Below are 21,564 nucleotides of genomic sequence, written 5' to 3'. Positions count from 1 at the left end.
TAATTCCTCAACATCCTGTAATCAGCTTTGCTACCTAACCCAATCCTTCCAGGGAACCCACTTTCTTCCCAATAACTATCTTAAAGATAATAACAGTAATAATAATAATTATTACTATTAAAAGATAATGAACATTTCTCAGTCTATTTTTATCTCTTAACTACATTTGATCTTATCTACAAATTGCCTCTTTTTTAAATGTTTATTTATTTATTTTTAAGAAAGAGAGAGGGAGGGGCAGAGAGAGTGAGAGAGACAGAATCCCAAGCAGGCTCAGTGCTTTCAGAGCAGAGTCTGACTTAGGGTTCGAACCCATGAACCATAAGATCATGACTTAAGCCAAGATCAATAGTCAGATGCCCAACCAAGGCACCCAGGCACCCCAACTTGCCTGCTTCTTGAAAGCATACTATCCCGTTAAACTCTTCCTTCTCTGACCATTCTTTTTCAATAACCTTTAATTCCCTTTCCTGAACCTTCCCTGTTCCTCAGAGGTTTGTCCATACCGCACCTTACTCACTTCCTGATATCTCATATCTTATCTGTGGCTTCACCTAACTTCTATCTACAATGCCAGCTTGGATTTTTCTTGGACTGGTTCCATTCAACCAACTGCTAATCTTCCTCCCCGTCCAGACATCCCCCAGACACCATGAACTCCATAGATCTCAAGTTAACCTGTGTCCATACTTTGCAAATGAAACCAGCATCTATTTGGTTGTCTAAGCCACATCTGGGAGAGGGGTGAGCAGTGGTCTCTGTGCAAAATCATGCCTTCTGCTTCAACCTTGACTTGTTTCATTAGACTAAGAACCACTATCATTAGAAAAAAGATTCCCAAACACTTTTTAAGTAGTTTTTGACTTTTATTTCCTTCAGTCCAAAAAGCAGAAACTAAAAAGGAAGAGAAAACAAGGTACTGCTGGTACTTTAAAGGTCACCTTCTGCAGACCCTCATACTCGCTCAGGGCTCTCCTATGCATGAACTCCTATTTGGCATATGCCACACAATCTAACTGCTTATCTGCTTTCCTGCTACCAGACTCTGAGAGAAAAGGTGCCATATCTTATACACTCTGAATACCTAACAGAAATATAACATGTGCCATATATGTAATTTTAAGTTTTCTAGTAGTCACATAAAAAAAGTAAAAAGAGGGGCACCTGGGTGGCTCAGCTGGTTAAGTGTCCGACTCTTGCTCAGGTCATGATCTCACAGCTCATGAGTTCGAGCCCCATGATGGGCTCTGTGCTGACAGCCCAGAACCTGGAGCCTCCTTTGAATTCTGTGTCTCTGTCTCTCTTTTCTCTCTCTCTCTCTCTCCTCCCTTCCTCCCTCTCTCCCTCCCTCAAAAATAAATAACATAAAAGATTTTTTTAAATAAAAGGGAACAGGCAAAACTAGTTTTAAATATCTTTTATTTAATCAAATAAAAATTATTGCCATTTCAGCATGTAATAAATATTTTTAAAAGTAGTAATGAGACATTTTATATTCTTTTATTTATAATTCTTTTACTCAAAATACACTCTACAGTGTATTTTATACTTATAGCATACCTCAATCCAGACCAGCTACATTTCAATCAGCCGTATTTCTAGTGGTACCCATCCTGATCAGTACTAACCTAATGAATCTATTCTTCCTGATGATCAAGTCATTCTTTAGGTGCTTAGGGAGTTAGGTGCTTAGGGAGGATTAGAAAATGCTCGCCTAAGGCCAATAATGCAGGAACCACAAAGAACAAATCTGTTTAATAAACCTATAATCTAAACAAATTAATATTATACTTTTGAAAGTTGAACAATTTGTTTCATAAAGTAACCTTTTTTTAAAAAATGTTTATTTTTGAGAAAGACAGAGCACAAGTGGGGTGGGGGCACAAAGAGAGGGAGACACAGAATTCGAAGCAAGGTCCAGGCTCTGATCTGTTGGCACAGAGCCCTATGTGGGGCTCGAACACATGAGCTGTGAGATCATGACCTGAGCTGAAGTCGGATGCTCAACTGACTGAGCCACCCAGGCACTCCTGTTTCATAAAGTAAACTTAATGCAATACCTAAAGAACTAAAATATATATACACACACATATAATTTTTTATATGCCACATTCTATAACTCATAAAAGGTCATATTTTTTAATGACATCCAGTTCCTGGTATAGTATTTCATGAAACCTTAAAAAAAAAAGGAAAGAATGAAGAGAGAAGGAAGGAGAGATGAAGGATGAGCCTATGAAGAAGCAGAAAACGAGGATAAAAACTTGCAATATGCAAATATATAGACTTCCTGGGTTCAAATCCTGACCATGCCACATGCTAACTAGGAACTCTTGGGCAGAGTGTTCGACTCCTCTATGCCTCATTTTTCCCATCTATAAAGTGGTAATAGTCATAGTACCCCACAAAAATATTACATGAGTTAATACATTTAAAACATTTATACCAGTGTTGACATAAGTATTTTCTATTAATCATCATAATAAAAGTTCAGACTAACAACTGATAACTGGAATCTGGCAAGAATTTCTACTGATTATGAAAACAACAGAACTGGATTGAAAGATACAAGTAATAACTAGCCCACAGTATACAAAAAAACAAAAATCAAACATGCTACATATGTGAAAGATCACATGAAATGCTTTATCCTTGGCCCATCATCTACCACCTGACTTGGAAATACAAAGATCATGTCAATTACAAAGTTGGGCAACAGATGCTATACTACACAGGTATACATCCCTGTAGCTGCTACAGTATTATTCCCATGACTTACTCTCCCTATATTTCTACACTCAGAAGAGCACTGCAAACCTCAGAAAATGTGTGTTTTAAACAGAGTATACAGGAAGGCAGTTGTGGCACAAACACACACAGTAGTACAGGGAGTGCAAGGTTCATAAGTAAAGCTTTCTCAGGTAAGAGGAGAGATGGGGAACCACATGAGCAGTGCATGTTGAGAGTCACAGACTCTCTCATTCTTGCTCTGACCAGAATGTCCGAGAGCAAGGCAACGAAGAGAAGCATATCAAGATCCCATTATCTGCCCAGAAAAGCTGCCCCCAGATGACAGACTTGTAACAGTAGGCATGCCCTAGAGGATATACAAAAACAACTCACTTTAGAGCTGAAGATATAAAAAGGAACTCAAATGAACAAAGCAGGGCCATGGGCAATCCAGACCCTTTGTTGGCAAACAAGGATTATGAACAAATCTACCCTTAAATAGAAGAGAAACAACAGGGCCTAGTTTAAAAAAAAAAAAAAAAAAAAAAGGATTATTTGACAAGGACAAGGAATACCAGCCTGAGGCTCAACAAAAAACTAGTCTTCTGAAAAGAACTCCCTTAGGCATTAGCAGAAACATTTATAAGCTATTTGGTATACTCAAAAAGAAATCAACCATGTTCCCTAAGAAATAAAAACAGAAAGACATAAGAACATACAGAGACTAAGAGAAATGTGTAAGATAAAGAATGACTGCAAAAATTAAAAATACAGCAACAAAATTTGTGTTGGGAATAATAAAGAACTGAGTTGATTGTTCAGAAAACAGCATTTATGTTGAGGGCAAACATCAAAACTGCTCTAAGATTCTGTAGGAAAAAACAGATACAAGTTGATAAAGTACCAATAAAAGAATTCTACTTCCTGAAGGAAAAAAAATCAAGACAGAATAGGAGCAATAATCCAATATACAAGTGAAGAACATGCTTCTGAAATGAATACAGGTTTTCTAAGTTTGTTGATCAAAATAATTTATCATGTTCTACATAAAGGTTAATGAGAAAGAGGACATCCAGATGGCCAACAGAACACATGAAAACAATGCTCAGCATCCCCTCCTCATCAGGGAAATACAAATCTAAACCACACTGAGATACCACCTCATGCCAGTCAGAGTGACTAAAAGGAACAAATCAGGAGACTCTAGATGCTGGTGAGGATGTGGAGAAATGGGAACCCTCTCACACTGTTGGTGGGAACGCAAACTGGTGCGACCGCTCTAGAAAACAGTGTGGAGGTTCCTCAAAAACTTACAATAGAATTCCCCTATGACCCAGCAATAGCACTGCTAGGAATTTACCCAAGGGATACAGGAGTGCTGATGCATAGGGGCACATGTACCCCAATATTCATAGCAGCAGTCTCAACAATAGCCAAAACATGGAAAGACTTAGGTGTCCATCGACTGATGAATGGATCGAGAAGATGTGATTTATATATAGAATGGAATACTACATGGCAATGAGAAAGAATGAAATCTGGCATTTGTAGCAATGTGGATGGAACTCAAGGGTATTATGCTAAGTGAAATAAATCAGGCAGAGAAGGACAGATATCGTATGTTTTCACTTATGTGTGGATCAGGAGAAACTTAACAGAGGACCACGGAGGAGGGGAAGGGGAAAAAATAGTTAAGGAGACGTAGGGAGGCAAACCATAAGAGACTCTAAAATACTGAGAACAAACTGAGGGCTGATGGGGGTGGAGGAGGGGGGAAATGGGTGATGGGCATGGAGGAGGGCACTTGTTGGATGAGCACTGGGTGTTATATGGAAACCAACTTGACAATAAACTGTATTTTTTTTTAAAGTCAATAAGAGATAGATCTAAGTGAATCACAGCAAAATGTTTTGAACTGTTAAGAATTAAAGACAACCTATGAGAATATAGGACAAAAGAGAGAAGCGGGGCAAGTCACATACAAAAACAAGACCAGGCCAACTTCAATTTATCTGGTAAAACTATATTCTAAAAAACAGTAACAAAATGTTATCGGATTTTTGAGAGAAAATGCTGTGACCCCTCTGACATGTTTGATGGCAACAAGAAGTTATTCTCAGATATGCCAGGTCACCAAAAATATAACCCACATGTCCTGCTTTTAAAAAAGAAAAAAAACTACCTGAAGCGGTGATTAAACTGAAAACGAGAAATCAAAATAAAAACTTACAGATAAGAAATGTGTGGTGTATAGTAAAGATTTCAGTTTTACATGTTAACTACCTTCCTGCCCCTCACCAAAATCCAGTTACCGCCACCATATTAATTTCTCTGAATCTTAATTTCATCATTTATATTATCAAGATAATATCAATATATACCTTACAGGTTTGTGAATATGAAATGAGATAGCTGCAGCATAAAGGGATTTGCAAGGTGCTATTAAAAGGTAAAAAAAAAAAAAAGTACTTATTATTCACTTAACAGCAACATCAAGGTTAGTTTTTACATCTCTTTCTACAATGGCCTAATCACATGGTGCTTTGTTCCTCTCCTCTAAAATAGACAGGGATCAGTATTTGAGACTGCACGTCATAAATCTCTCTAACCCTTGATTACTAAGACTTAGTAATAGACTTAGCAATAAAACAGTAAGCATCTTACAATTCTAGAAGAAGCAGCAAGAAGAGTGATGTCAACATCATGGCACCATAGGATGGCCCTCATTTTTGTTGCTCATTCACATCTGAAATTTGGCATCTATCCACGAACAACAACAACAACAACAACAACAACAAAAGCCTCTATGGAAGTGATGGAATCCAGCACCATATGTCAAGGGACCCCAGAGGACCCACTTGTGCATCAGGTAATAGGCAGACAGAACCTGATACAGGCTATGGAAACCACAGGAACCTGTGAACTGACTTCAAACCTCCAACCTGGCTGTAGTACCTGGAAAACACTAACTTGGGCAGATACCCATGGATGAGAAAGCCTTTATAGCCCATGGATAAGAAAGCCTTTATAGCCCATGGATAAGAAAGCCTTTATAGAAGTCCAGGTCTCTGGAAAAGAAGTTCCAGTACTTCACTGGAAGGAAGAAGGAAAAAAAGGTCCAGATACATGAAAGCGGATGAGAGGAACTTGGCCAGCATCGCCCTTCCCCACAAGGTTCCACAGATCAGAGAAAAACAGCAGGTTGGGATCCCTCCTGTGGGGAAAAAGGAAGAGCAGTGAGTGCCCAGCTTCTCCAGCAGGGGACACTGCTAAAGAAACCCATCTCTCTTCTGTGGCACCCAAAGATTTAAAACTAAAGCTCCATGCTGGGGGAAAGGAGTTCAGGAAAGAGACAGATAAGAATTTCAGAGGGCATTAAATGAATACAGTTCTCCAACCTGGACTCCAACACGAAGCCCATCCATGAGTCACTGGTAAAACCTCATCCAAAGATGCTCTCATCTAAGCCACAGGAGCCTTCAACATCCCAAGTACTGAATCAATGACCTACTGCAGTCTACAAAAGGAACGGAGTTGATTATTCAGAAATCATCTATCAGGCTATCAGCAGATTTCTCAGTAGTAATCTAGCCAGGAGAGAATGAAATAATATATTCAGAGTATTGAAAGGAAAAAACTGCCAGCCAAGAATACTTTATCCAGCAAAGGTGTCCTTCAGAAATAAAGAAGCAATAAAGACTTTCCCAGGAGCACACATGCTGAGGGAGTTCATTACCACTGGATCTGCCTTAAAAAATGATGAAAGGATTTCTTCAAGTGGAAATGAAAAGATACTAATAGTAACATGAAAACAAAGCAAAATATACACTCACTAGTCATGGTAAATAGAATAGATTCAGAAAACTCTGATTCTGTGATAGGATGGTATGTAAACACTTAACTATATTATAAAGGTTAAAGGAAAGGAACATTAAAAATAACTGTAGCCACTATAATTTTTTTCTTGAATATATGATATAAAAAGAGATGGGGTGCCTGGGTAGTTCAGCCAGTTAAGCATTGGACTCTTGATCTTGGCTCAGGTCATGATCAAGTTATGAGATCAATCACCACATAGGGTCCTGCCCTGTCACTTTCCCTCTCTCTCTGCCCCTCTGCCTCCCTTGCAAACAAATAAAAAACCTTTTCTACAGTTTAAGAGTTAAATTGTGACATTAAAAACATAAAAGGATAGGGTGTGTGGGTGGCTCAGCTGGGTAAGCATCCAACTTAGGCTCAGGTCATAATCTTACAGTTCACGGGTTTGAGCACTGTGTCCTCAGGTTCTGCGCTGGTAGTGTGGAGCTTGCTTGGGATTCTCTACCTTCTCCCTCTTTCTCTGCCCCTCACATACTCATGCTTTCTCTCTCAAAATAAATGTTAAAAATAAAAACTTTAGGGACGCCTGGGTGGCTTAGTCGGTTAAACGTCCAACTTTCACTTAGGTCATGATCTCGCGGTTCGTGGGTTCGAGCCCCGCGTCGGGCTCTGTGCTGACTGCCAACTCAGAGCCTGGAGCCTTCTTCAGAGTCTGTGTCTCCCTCTCTCTCTGACCCTCCCCTGCTCATGCTGTCTCTCTCTCTCTCTCCTAGAAATAAATAAAAATATTAAAAAAAAATTAAAATAAATAAAAACTTTAAAAATATATAAAAGGTCCAATGCAATTTCTATCAAAATCCCAATGGCAACTTTCACAGAAATAGAACAAAAAAATCCTAAAATTTACATAGAACCACAAAAGACCCCAAACAGCCAAAGTGATCTTGAAAAAGAAAAGAGCTAGAGGGATCAATCACACTTCTTGATTTCAAACTATATTACAAAGTTGTAGTAACTAAAACCATATGGTACTGGCATAAAAACAGACCCAAAGATCAGTGGAACAGAATACAGAGCACAGTAATAAACTCACACATATATGTTCAATTAATTACAATAAAGTTCCCGAGAATATACAATGGGGAATGGACATCCTCTTCAATAAATGGGGCTGAGGAAACTGGACAGCTATGTGCATAGGAGTGAAACTGGACCCTCTCTTATTCCATACACAAAAATCAACTCAAAATGGATTAAAGATGTGAACATAACATCTAAAATCATAAAACTCCTAGATGAAAACACAGAGGGTAAGCTCCATGACATTGGGTTTGGCAATGACTTTTTGGATCTTATACCAGAAGCAACAAAAACAAAAATAAATAAGTGGAACTATACCAAACAAAAAAGGTTCTGCACAGCAAAGGAAACCAGGAACAAAATGTAAAGGCAACCTACTGAATGGGAGAAAATATTAGCAAATCTGATAAGCGGTTAATATTTAAAATGTATAAAGAACTTGTGCAACTCAACACTGTGTCTGGAAATTTTTATAATAAAATATTAGGTGGGGGGGTAGAGTAAGGATTTTAAACTTGACCAGTCATGTAAAGGAAAACCGCTGTAGGTCTCTGGTAAAGGTAAATGGCATGGTCAAGAAGATGTACAAAACTATGATAAAGATGAAATTATAGTAATCTAACAAAAAAATATTAAAATCCTGGATTCTTCTGTGGTAGCAGAAATAAAGAGGAATATTCGATACTTGATGATCAAACTTGACCCTAGGTTTATGAAACAAACACAAGCAATTATTTGAATAATACTTGATGGTTTTTACTTGAGAAGAACTGCATTTCAGATATGTCAATAATGGAAGAAGAAATATAGATTCAGCAAAGAGAGGAGTCAAGGTCAAAATAAGAGGACAGCTCAAAACACCAGAGGTCTATCTTCCTAAAATGGGGGCTGGGGAATGAAAACAGCCAAGCTAGACTGACTCATGAGGTTTTTCTGCATTAACATGGATGTGTCTTTGGTGCAGAAAAAGTCAGACTACTCTCAGATATGACCGGAGGAGAGAAATCCCCTGGAATACATAAATCCTGCTACAGATGAGGTCCCTGCCTGCCTCAAGAGCTCTGGCTCCTATCAACAGATAAGAGAGTGGATGGTCTGCTCTTTGGTACCATTCAATGTAATATTTAATCATTTTCTTATTATCAAGAAAAGTCTATTCATCATATTAAAATCTTACTGGTGAAAAAAAAACCTACCATACAGACTAAAATTTATAATTCTTTTATTCCCAGAACATAATCAATTCAGTTCTGCTCTTTCTCCAATGAAGTTATTGTTCCCCATTTTCTCCTATGCCCACTTGATCAAACTATTTTCAAACTGCTCAGTAACTTTCCATGTGACTTTAAGCTACCTCCCTTTTCTCCCTCTCTGCCCCTTTCACTCCAATCAGGAAATTATTATAAAGGAAATTCCGAAATCTTGTCTATAATGATGATCTGGAAGTGAGCAAGTTTATGGGTCAGTTTTCACATGGAATGTCAGATGACAGAAAAACAGGAAAGAATATTTTGGAAATCTGCAAAATACTACATTACAATCACCTGAAAGGGAAAAATGAGTCTGTAGAAGTTATAAACTATCCTCCACAGTTTCTTTATATACTGAAACTGTGAAGGAAGTATTCATTCTTCATTGGATAATTCTCGCAAAAAAATTTAACATCAATTTTACTTTACTTTTTATACAACTTGACTGACAAACCACAAAGTAGGCAAACAAACCATACAAACAAAATACTGAACAGGCTAGAGCCACAAACTGGCATCTGGATACATCTTATTGGTTACATATTTAAAAGCACAAATTTGAGCACAGGAAAGCCCTTTCTTATTATAACACTGCCAAGGACAATTTGGTTTTCAGTTGAAACCACAACTACCAAGAGCTGGATAACATTATTTCACCATCAGTGATTCAACAACAACAACAAAAAAGGGTAAGTATCTAAAGAGGAACAGTCTGGCAAGCATCATTTCATGCTATGAGTTGAATTGTGCCCTCCTCTCCCCCAATAAGGATAGGTTGAAGTCCTGACTGGCAGTGTATGCAGATGTAACCTCATTTGGAAACAGGGGCACTGTAGATGTAATTAGTAAAATGAGGATATATGGGAGTAGGTAGAGTGGCCCCTAATTTGATATAACTACTGTCCTTATAAGACACAGAGATACAGGCAGAATGCCATGGGAAGATGGAGGCAGAGACTGGAGTGACAGATCTACAAGCCAAAAATACCAAGGAAAACTGGCCTTCACCAGCAGCTAGGCGAGAGGTACGAACAGATTCTCTCTTAGAACCCTTGGAAGAAACCAATCTTCCCCCTTGGTTTCAGATTCTAATCTCCTAAAAGAAAAGACACTTTTCCATACTCTCAACACTTCCGATACTGTGGATTTTTTCACAGGAAACAATTCTCCAATTCTCAGTGGACACTAGCTGGGTGTCCTACAATCCAATTATTACACTAACACCCAAAAGTAGCACAGAGCCCACATGCTAAGGGCTCAGTCCAGAAGACTGTCCCCACTTTAAGCATCACCCTCAAGCCCTAGACTGTCACTGTACTTCTTACCAGCCAACCACGAATCAGGTTCCCATGATGCTCTTCCTAGGTTCAATAATTGAGTTGAATGGCTAACAAAACTCAGGGAAACATTTTACGTATATTTACCAGTTTATTACAAAGGATACAACTGAGAAGCAGCCAGATGTAAGAACCTCAAAGGTAAAGGATGTATGGAATTTCCATGCCCTCTCTGGGCAGGTACATCATTGCCCTCCCAACACCTCCAAGTATTTACCAAGTATTCATCAGTCCAGAAGCTCTCTAAACCTCTTCAGTTAGGATGTTTTTTTGCAGGCTTCATTACTTACACGTGACTGATCCAATCATGGAGCCATCAATGATTAAATCAACCTTCAGCCCCTCTCCCACTCCCAGAGAAGGGAGTGGGGCTAAAAGTTCCAAAGCTCTAGTTGCTTTGGTGAGGTTTGGTTCCCCCTGACAATGAGGCCCTTAGAGACTTTCCAAAAGTCACCTGGCTAACATCAACTCAGGTAAGGCTGAAAGGGGTGTGTTATAACAAAAGATGTTCCTTTCACTTTTATCACTCTGGGACTGCTTCAAGAGCCAGAAACCAAAATCAAGGATTAGAATAAAAGACCCTCCTATGGCTTTTATCACTTAGTAAATTACAAAGGTTTTAGAAGCTCTAGCCAGGAGCTGAGAATGAAGACCAAACTATGTATTTCTTATTGTACCACAATATCACACTCTGAAACTGTGAAAGAATAAATTCCTGTGTTCTAAGACACTCAGTGCATTGCTCTGTTATAGCAGCCCTAAGAATGAATACACCTAATATCAAGAAAAATTTTCAACTTTGAATCTTGAATCAAATTTATCAAAATTCAAATTTATCAAAAAAATCAAAAATTTTTTAATGTTTATTTATTTTTGAGAAAGAGAGACAGAGTGTGAGCAGGAGAGGGGTATAGAGAGCAAGTCACAGAATCTGAAGCAGGCTCCAGGCTCTTAGCTGTCAGCACAGAGCCTAACATGGGGCTTGAACCCACAAAATACGAGATCATGACCTGAGCTGAAGTTGGATGCTTTACCAAGCTGAGCCCCCCAGGCACCCTTTGAATCAAATTTTAAATGCAAGTTGTTCATAACTCTGAAAACTTGGAAGCAACCAAAAAGTCTTTCATACAATGAACGGGTGGGCAAACTGTGGTAAATCTAAAAAAAAAAAAAAAAAAAAAAAATAAAAAAAAAAAAAAAAAAAAATGAGGGTCCCCTCAGTGGCTCAATTGGTTGAGCATCTGACTCTTGATTTCGGTTTAGGTCATGATCCCAGAGTCATGGGATGGAGCCCCACATCAGGCTCCATTCTGAACACGGAACCCACTTAAGATTGTCTCTCTCTCTCTCTCTCTGTCTCTCTTTCACCTCCTCGCACTCTCTCTCACTTAAAAATAAAGGGAGAACACGTGGGTGGCTCAGATGATTGAGTAACTGACTCTTGATAATGGCTGAGGTCCTGATCTCTCAGGATTGTGAGATCAAACCCCACACTGGGCTCTAAGCTGAGCAGGGTCAGCTTGGGATTCTCTCTCTCTCCCTCTCTCTTTGTCGGTCCCCCACTCGTGCTCTCTCTCTCTCTTAAAATAAATAAACTTAAAAAAAAAAAAGAAATGGGTTATCAAGACAAAAGAGGAATCAGGGGAATCTTAAAGGCACACCATTAAGTGAAATAAGTCAATCTGGCGATGTGTTAAATGATTCCAACTATATGACATTCTGGAAAAGGCAACTCAATGTAGACAGTAAACAGATGACTGTTGCCAGGGGTTCAGTGAAAGGGAGGGAGAGACAAATCGGTAGAGCACAGATGTTTAAGGACAGTGAAACTATTATGCATGATACAGTAATGGTGGAAACATCATTATACATTTGTCAAAACCCACAAAATGTGGAACACAAAGATTGAACTCTTACATAAGCTAGGGAATTTAACTAATAATAATTTATCAGTACTGGTTCATCAATTGTTACAAATGAACCAAACTAATAAAAGATGTAAACAACACTAGATGGGGAAGGTGTATCATAGGGCTGCATGCTATTTATTTTCTTATAACTGATAACACTAAAATAACCACAATGACTACTATCCATTAACAACATCATTTTATAACAGAATAAAGATCTGTTGGGAGGATATACTCTTATGATACAGGATAGTCTTTCTTCAATAAAAGATGGCTCATAACAGAATATCTGTCAAAAATGAAATAGAAGTAGGTAAGTAGAGGGGTGCCTGGGTGGCTCAGTCGGTTAAGCATCCGACTTTGGCTCTGGTCATGATCTCACGTTTGTGGGTTCGAGCCCCGCGTCGGGCTCTGTGCTGACAGCTAGCTCGGAGCCTGGAGCCTGTCTTCGGATTCTGTGACTCTCTCTCTGACCCTCCCCTGCTCACGCTGTCTCTATCTCTCTCTCAAAAAATAAACAAAACATAAAAAAGAAAGTAGGTAAGTAGACAGATAAAATATTACCTCAATTACTCTCACTTCACCTCACACCAAGGAACATATACATACTATCATGAACTGGCCTAGTTAACATACTGCTTTTAGAAGATCGTTATTCATTTAGTACTTCTAATACCCGTGAGAGAAATAGTAGTGCTATCCCATTTATAAATGGGGTAATTGACCCCTGTAGAAGTTAAGCAACTTTTCCAAGGTGACATATACCTTGCAACAGCAGCTGAACTTGAACAGGGGTCTGACTTTACTAAGATTACGATCAAAACATAATAATATCCTAGTGCAAGTGAACAGTAAGCAACTGACATGAGGGATCACAGGCTGAGAAAGAGATCAGGACCAGAGATAAGAGGTGGAAGTCATCCATAAAGAAACAATGGTGGGAGCTATAAGAATAAAAGAGAGCACAAGGAAGAAAGGAGAAGGGAGCTGGGGGTGAGCAAGGGCTGAAGGGAACACTACATTCACCTCTTTGGCTGAGGAGAAAGGAATAGGAAAGTGTACAAAGGACGGGCGTCAGAAAACAAGCAAACCAAAATTTGTCACTAGGTTTGAAACCCGGGAGCATCAGCTTTGACTCCCATTCCCCCCTAATCTGCAACATTCAGGCAGCTTTAACACATTATATATATATATATGTTTCATTATATATAAGAAATATATAATTTATAAAAATAAAGTTATATGTTTTTATTTATGCATTTTATTTTCTAATATATTTATATATATTTACTTTTATATATAAATATATTAATATATATTTTATAAATAAAAATATATATTTTATAATAAATATTATAAAAATATTTATAAATAAAAAATATATATAAATATATTTATATATAAGTAATTTATAAATAAGTATATAATATGTTATATTGTATATATTATATATATGTTTCCAAATTTGTCCTTTACTTTGTATTATATCACTACGCATGGGTGGCTCAGTCAATTGAGCATCCAACTCTTGTTTGCCTCAGGTCATAATCCCTGGGTTGTGGGATGAAATGCCACCTCAGGCTCTGTATTGAGCGTAGAGCCTGCTTTAGATTCTCTCTCTCTCTCTCTCTGCCCCTCTCTCTCCCTTGCACTCTCTCTCTCTCTAAAATAAATAAAAATTTTAAAAAAGAGAGAAAGACAGAATGTTTTGAGCATATTTCAAACTGGCTGTTTTCCCCCCCTCCCTCTGCCAGAGAGCAACAGGGATTCTTCTCACTCTTTGGTGTGAGAACCTGGTAGGGTTTTTGTAGGTAAAATTCACAGAAGTATGTAGAACTCTTAGTGATGGGGTTCCCTGGAGTTCTTAACTGTCAGACTTGTCCACACTGAGCCTCCAGCAATTTATCAATTACAGCTGTTTTGATACCCCATACTGGTCCTGAGAAGTTTTCTGCTTGTGGGTTCTGCTCTACCCATATGTCCAATTTGGAAGGCAGCCATCTGTCCTGTGACCTCAATTCTCTCAAGGATCTAAGAAGAGTTGTCAACTTTCAACTTGTTCTGCTTTTTACTTGTTAGGACAAAGTGACTGACGACTTCCAAGCTCCTTTTTATAACCAGTCATTTAACTAAAGTCTTTTGTTACCAGTAATTTTCACTCAATTTTCTTGATTTCCAGGTACAAAATATGCTTATTTTGCCTCTTCCTTTTCATTAATATGCCTACCATGCATTTCCCTTATCTAACTGCACTGGACAGTACTTACGTACAATTCTAAATAACGCAGGTATGATAGTAAGTTACCTTACTTTGGTCTTCAGTGGGACTGCTTCTACTATTTTAATATTTTACTATTAAGCATGATGCTTATATAAGTATTTACCTATTCTTTTCTAATTAAAAGTTCTAAAAACCTGAAACAGATGTTGAATTTTGTCAAATATCTTTTATTATGTGCCTTTTCTCTCTATATAAAGATGATTATACGGAATCATGTTTGTTATAATGGAAATTATATCAGCAGTACTTTCATTATGCTTAAAGTCTGAAACACTTCTTGTCTTCTCCAGAATTAGCATGTTAATTAGTCTTCCACCTAATTAAATAACCTTTAGGCACATACATTTTTCCTTATCTCTTCACTATCAACTGAATTCACTCAAAATTATTCCTGTTGCATCATGAACATATTAAATATGCTTTCACATTTACCAGTTTTTCATACTGTCTAATTTTTAAACAATCTCTATTATGTTTCTATTATAATTATTTGGCTCTTTTTACTAAAAATTTTAAGATATTGAGAGCTTTTATTCTTGTAAGTCTTAAGGGGGTTAATAATATCTTCAAATCACATCAAATTTATTATAAACCCAATGAACATGCTATAGATGGAGTTTAGTAAGCAAGATATTACTTACTAGAGCCTAGCCAATTGCAGATAACATAAACTTGTGCTGAGCAGAGCTGAGAATCTTTTACTCTAATACTCAACCCTGTAAATTTCAAAGTAGAATTTTTTTCTTTTTACATAGGGTTCACACCCAGTTTGGAGCCCAGCGTGGAACCCAATGCGGGGCTTGAACTCACAACCCTGAGATCAAGACCTGAGTCAAGATCAAAGGTCCTACCAAGTACCTACCTGAGTACCTACCAAGATCAAGAGTCAGACGCTTAACCAACTGAGCCACCCAGGCAACCCCGAAGTAGAAATTTTTAAGGAAGAGTTTCTGTGTATCAAATACTAAGAATAAGAGTAGAAAGGGAGGCAAGATGGCAGAGAAGTAGGGAGCTCCATGCATTTTGCTTGCATCCATCTCTCAGAGAAGGCCTGAAGCCATAGGACACTGAGTTGCAGGAGTTTGGGAAGAGAAAGACAGAGTACATTGGGGAGACAACCTCATTAAGTGCGTGAGTGTGAACTGGGGAAGATAAAAGTGGGCCTGGACCGGAGACACGGAGGGAGGGAAAGGAGCCCCCCTCGCGGGGAGCCACGGTGACTCAAGGGGAAAAGAAAGAGTGGCTAAAACTGCTCACAGAACTGTCCCTGGAGAAGAGAAAAACCTCGGCTCAGAGGGAGAGCGTTCTTAGTTCTAGCTGGGGTGCTGACTTTGAACTGCGTGCCCCTGATCCCAGATGGTGCCAGGAGAAGCTGCACCGCTGCTCTCTGGGCTCCATCCCCATCAGCGGGGAGGTGATGACCTGCAGGACTGTGTTTCGGCTGGTATCAATAAAGCACATGGACTGGGACCTGGAAACGAGGCCTGGCTTGGGACATAGAACACAGCCCACCTTGGCTACCCCCGTGGCACAGGGAGATCAGACCCAAAAGAGTGATTTGCAACTCCTGGTTGGAGAAGAGACTGGGGCGCCGCCATTTTTCTCCCCACAACCACCAAGGCGGGACCTCAGGGAGCCGCCAGTGGGTCGCAGTGGAGGCTAAGACCCGCCTACACCAAACCACGCCCATCCCCGCTAGAGAGCTGTTGTTGTTTTCTTTTTTTTACCAGAGCCGGGGCAAAACGAACGTGGATGCACTACCGTGATTGATTCTAGACCACTTGTTTCTATTCAGATATATCTTCCCTTATCTCATTCATATCCCTCCCCTCTGCCATACGGGGCACTCTGGTCATTGGTTTCCTTAGTCACATTTAATCCATTCTCTAGATTTATATTCTACACCTCCACCTCGACCATTTTTTATCTCTCTCTGTAGTAATCAGACTACATAGTTTCTCTGAGTAACATTATCTTCATTTCTTTCTCCTCGCCTCTAACCATATTCTCCTCTCTCTCTCTCTCTTGCTCTGAATTAAGCCTGAATTAAGATTCACTTCCTCCCCGCCCTGTCATTTCTCTCTTTCTACATGCTCTTCCATCAACACTGCATACACCCTGCTTTTTATTTGTAGCTGGGAATTCTGGTTTTATGCTTTTAGACTGTCCTTTGTCTTCTGGGTTTTTTTCTTTTTCCTTTTCTTTTATTCTTTTTTCTTTTTTTCTTTTTATTGTTTTTCCTCCTTCTTTTTTTTCTTTCTTTTTCTTTTTCACTTTCAGCTTGCGTGTTTGTTCGATTTCTCAGTATGTTTGGGTGCCTTTGTTCCCTGTGTGTTTGTCTGTTTTCTTTTCCAGGATTACCTCAAAAAACAAGCCAAAGTACACATGGTGGAGAGTCCCAAATACCACTACAAGTAGGGAAATAAAGTCTCAACAAGAGACACCAAGAGACACCATTCAAAGAACACTTCCTGAAAGGACAAGCCCTGGACAGTCAAAATGCCTTCTTTAATACAGCAGTACTCGCAGGTGAAGAGTGCATAATAAGCTTTTAAAATTAACAAGAGATAGAAAGCTAACCAAAATGACAAAAGGAAGAACTCTCCTCCAAAGAAATTCAAGGAAGCTAAAGAACTGCTCAAAACAGATATGAGCAACATAACTGAACAAGACTTTAGAACAATAGTCAAAATTAATCACTGGCCTTGAAAAAGGCATGGAAGACATCAGAGAAACTATTGCCACAAAGACTATGGACCTTAAAAATAGTTGTGACGAATTCAAAAATGCTATAAATGAGATGCATAATAAAATGGAGGCATCCAATGCATGTACTGAAGAGCCAGAGAGGAGAATAAGTGAATTAGAAGACACGATTATAGAAAAAGAGAAAACCGAGGCATCCAATGCATGTACTGAAGAGCCAGAGAGGAGAATAAGTGAATTAGAAGACACAATTATAGAAAAAGAGAAAACCGAGGCATCCAATGCATGTACTGAAGAGCCAGAGAGGAGAATAAGTGAATTAGAAGACACAATTATAGAAAAAAAGAAAACCGAGACAAAGAGAGAGAAACTGATCCAGGAATATGAAAGGAGAGTTTCAGAGCTGAGTGATACAATCAAACAGAACAATATCCATATCATAGGCATTCCAGAAAAGGAAGAGAGAGGAAAAGGCGCTGAAGGAGTCCTTGAACAAATTATAGCAGAAAACTTCCCCAATCTGGGGAAGGAAACAGACATTGAAATCCAAGAAGCACAGAGAATTCCCCTCAGATGTAACTTGAATCGATCTTCTACATGACATATTATACTGAAACTGGCAAAATATAAGGGCAAAGATGAATTCTGAAAGCAGCCAGGGATAACAGGGCCCTAACATACAAAGGGAAACCTATTAGAGTGGTGACAAACCTATCGACTGAAACTTGGCAGGCCAGAAAGGAATGGCAGGAAATTTTCAATGTGATGAACAGAAAAAATATGCAGCTAAGAATCCTCTATCCATCAAGCCTGTCGTTCAGAATAGAAGGAGAGATCAAAGTCTTCTGAAATAAACAAAAATTGAAAGAATTTGTCACCACTAAACCAGCCCTACAAGAAATCCTAAGGGAGACTCTATGAGGGAAATGTTGCAAGGAACACAACATACCAGAGACACCACCACAAGCATGAATCCTACAAAGGACACGATGACTCTAAACCCATATTTTTCAATAATAACACTCAATAGAAATGGACTAAATGCTCCAATCAAAAGACATAGGGTAGCAGAATGGATAAAAAAAAAAAAATCCATCTATTTGCTGTCTACAAGAAACTCATTTCAGACCTGAGGACACCTTCAGATTGAAAGTAAGAGGATGGAGAAATATATATCATGCTACTGGAAGCCAAAAGAAAGCTGGAGTAGCTATACTTACATCTGACAAGCTGGACTTTAAAGTAAAGGCAGTAACAAGGGATGGAGAAGGGCATTATATAATAATTATAGGGTCAATCCATCAGGAAGAGCTAACAATTATAAATGTCTATGCACTGAATACAAGAGCACCCAAATACATAAAACAATTCATAACAAACAGAAACAATTTTATGGATAAGAATGTGCTAATAGCAGGGGGCTTTAATACTCTACTTACAGCAATGGATAGATCAACTAGACAGAAAATCACTTAAGAAACAATGGACTTGAAGGACATAGATGGATTTGACAGATATAGTTAGAACTCTACATCCTGAGGCCATGGAATTCACTTTCTTCTCAAGTGCACATGACACATTCTCCAAGATAGATCACATACAGGGACATAAGGCAGCTCTCAATAAATATAAAAGAATTGAGATATACCATGCATATTTTCAGATCACAATGCTATGAAACTTGTAATCAATCACAGGAAGAAGTCTGGAAAACCTCCAAAAACATGGAAGTTAAAGAACACCCTACTAAAGAATTAATGGGCCAATCAGGCAATTAGAGAAGAAATTTAAAAATATATGGAAACAAATAAAAATGAAAATACAACAATCTACATTCTATGGGATGGGGCAAAGGCAGTCCTAAGAGGAAAGTACATTGCACTGCAGGCCAATTTCAAGAAATTAGAAAAAGCGCAAGTACAAAATCTAACAGTGCACCTAAAGGAACTAGGAGAGCAACAAAAGCACCCCAAACCCAGTAGGAGATGAGAAATAATAAAAATCAGGGCAGAAATAAACAATATAGACTCCAAAAGTAACAGTTGAACAGATCAATGAAACCAAGAGTTGGTTTTTTGAAAACATAAACAAAATTGACAAATGTCTCGCCAGGCTTTTCAAAAAGAAGAGAGAGCACCCAAATAGACAAAATCATGAAAGAAAATGGATTTATTACAACCAACTCCTCAGAAACACAAGCAATTAACAGGGAATACTATCAAAAATTATGTGCCAACAAACTGGACAACTGAGAAGAAATGGACAAATTCCTAAACACACACTCCCTACCAAAATTCACATGGGAAAAGATAGAAAATCTGAACAGGCCCATACTAGTGAAGAAATTGAATCAGTTACCAAAAATCTCCCAACAAATAAGAGCCCGGGGCCAAATTGCTTCAATGTGGAATTCTACCAGGCATTTAAAACAGAATTAATACGCATTCTTCTCAAACTATTCCAAAATTTAGAAATCGAAGGAAAACTTCTGGACTCTTTCTATGAAGCCAGCATCACTTTGATTCCCAAGTCAGACAGAGACCCAGCCAAAAAAGAACTACAGGCCAATATCCTTGATGAATACAGATGCAAAAATCCTCAACAAGATACCTGCAAATCAAATTCAACAGCACATAAAAAGAATTATCCACCAAGATCAAGTGGGATTCATTCCTGGGTTACAGGGCTGGTTCAATATTCGCAAATCAATCAATGTGATACATCACATCAACAAAAGAAAAGATCAAAACCATATGATCCTGTCGATAGATGCAGACAAAGCATTTTAAAAATACAGCATCCCTTCTTAATAAAGACCCTTGAGAAAGTCGGGAGAGAAGGAACTTTCTTAAACATCATAAAAGCCATCTATGAGAAGCCCTCAGCTAACATCATCCTCAATGGGGAAAACCTGAGAGCTTTCCCCCTGAGATCAGGAACATGACAGGGATGTCCACTCATACTACTGTTGTTTAACATAGTGTGGGAGGTCCTAGGATCAGCAATCAGACAGCAAAAACAAATAAAAGGTATCAGAATTGGAAAAGAAGTCAAACTTTTACTGTTCACACATGACATGATACTCTACATAGAAAACCCAGCAGACTCCACCAGAAGCCTACTAGAACTGACCCAAGAATTCAGCAAAGTTGCAGGGTACAAAATCAACATACAGAAATCGGTTGCATTTTTATGCACTTATAATGAAGCAACAGAAAGAGAAATCAAGAAACTGATCCCATTCACAGCTGCACAAAAAAACATAAAATACCTAGGAATAAACCTAACCAAAGATACAAGAGATCTGTATGATGAAAACTATAGAAAACTTATGAAGCAAATTGAAGAAGACAAAGAAATGGAAAAACATTCCATGTTCATGGATCAGAAGAACAAATATAGTTAAAATGTCATGACTACCCAAAGCAATCTACATATTCAATGCAATCCCAATCAAAATTGCACCAGCATTCTTCTCAAAACTAAAACAAACTATCCTATATTTGGATGGAACTACAAAAGACCCCAAATAGCCAAAGTAATATTGATGAAGAAAACCAAAACGGGAGGCATCACCATCCCAGACTTTAGCCTCTACTACAAAGCTGTCATCATCAAGACAGTATAGTATTGGCACAAAAACAGACACATAGACCAATGGAATAGAATAGAGAACTCAGAATTGGACCCACAAATGTATGACCAACTAATCTTTGACAAAACAGGAAAGAGTATCCAATGGAAAAAAGACAGCCTCTTTAATAGATGGTGCTGGGAGAACTGGACAACAACATGCAGAAGCATGAAACTAGATCATTTTCTCATACCATACACAAAAATAAACTCAAAATGGATAAAGGACCTGAAAGTGAGACAGGAAACCATCAAAACCCTAGCGGAGAAAGCAGGAAACAACCTCTGTGACCTCAACCGCAGCAACTTCTTACTTGACACATCCCCAAAGGCAAGGGAATCAAGAGCAAAAATGAACTATTGGGACCTCATCAAGATAAAAAGCTTTTGCACTGCAAAGGACACAATAAAACTAATAGGCAACTGACAGAATGGGAAAAGACAGTTGCAAATGACATATCAGATAAAGGGCTAGTATCCAAAATCTCTAAGGAACTCACCAAACTCCACACCCAAATAACAAATAATCCATTGAAGAAATGGGCAGAAGACATGAACAGCCACTTCTACAAAGAAGACATCCAGATGGCCAACAGACACATGAAATGATGCTCAGCGTCACTCATCATCAGGGAAATACAAATCAAAACCACACTGAGATACCACCTCACGCTGGTCAACGTGGCTAAAATGAACAAATCAGGAGACTCTGGATGCTGGCGAGGATGTGGAGAAACGGGCACCCTCCTACACTGTTGGTGGGAATGTAAACTGGTGCAGCCCCTCTGGAAAACAGTGTGGAGGTTCCTCAAAAACTT

General features: G+C 38.6%; 1 protein-coding gene across 2 annotated transcripts in view; it reads right to left on the bottom strand.

Moving 5' to 3' along the window:
- The window catches only part of MTMR2 (myotubularin related protein 2), a 132,349-nt gene that overhangs the window by 62,018 nt on the left and 48,767 nt on the right, over nt 1–21,564 (bottom strand). The window lies entirely within an intron of this gene.

This window comes from Hyaena hyaena, unplaced genomic scaffold, assembly GCF_003009895.1.
Source record: "Hyaena hyaena isolate Hyena2069 unplaced genomic scaffold, ASM300989v1 scaffold_882, whole genome shotgun sequence".
Lineage (NCBI taxonomy): Eukaryota > Metazoa > Chordata > Mammalia > Carnivora > Hyaenidae > Hyaena > Hyaena hyaena.
Note: the sequence above shows the minus strand (reverse complement) of the source record. Positions and strands in the feature narration are given on the sequence as shown.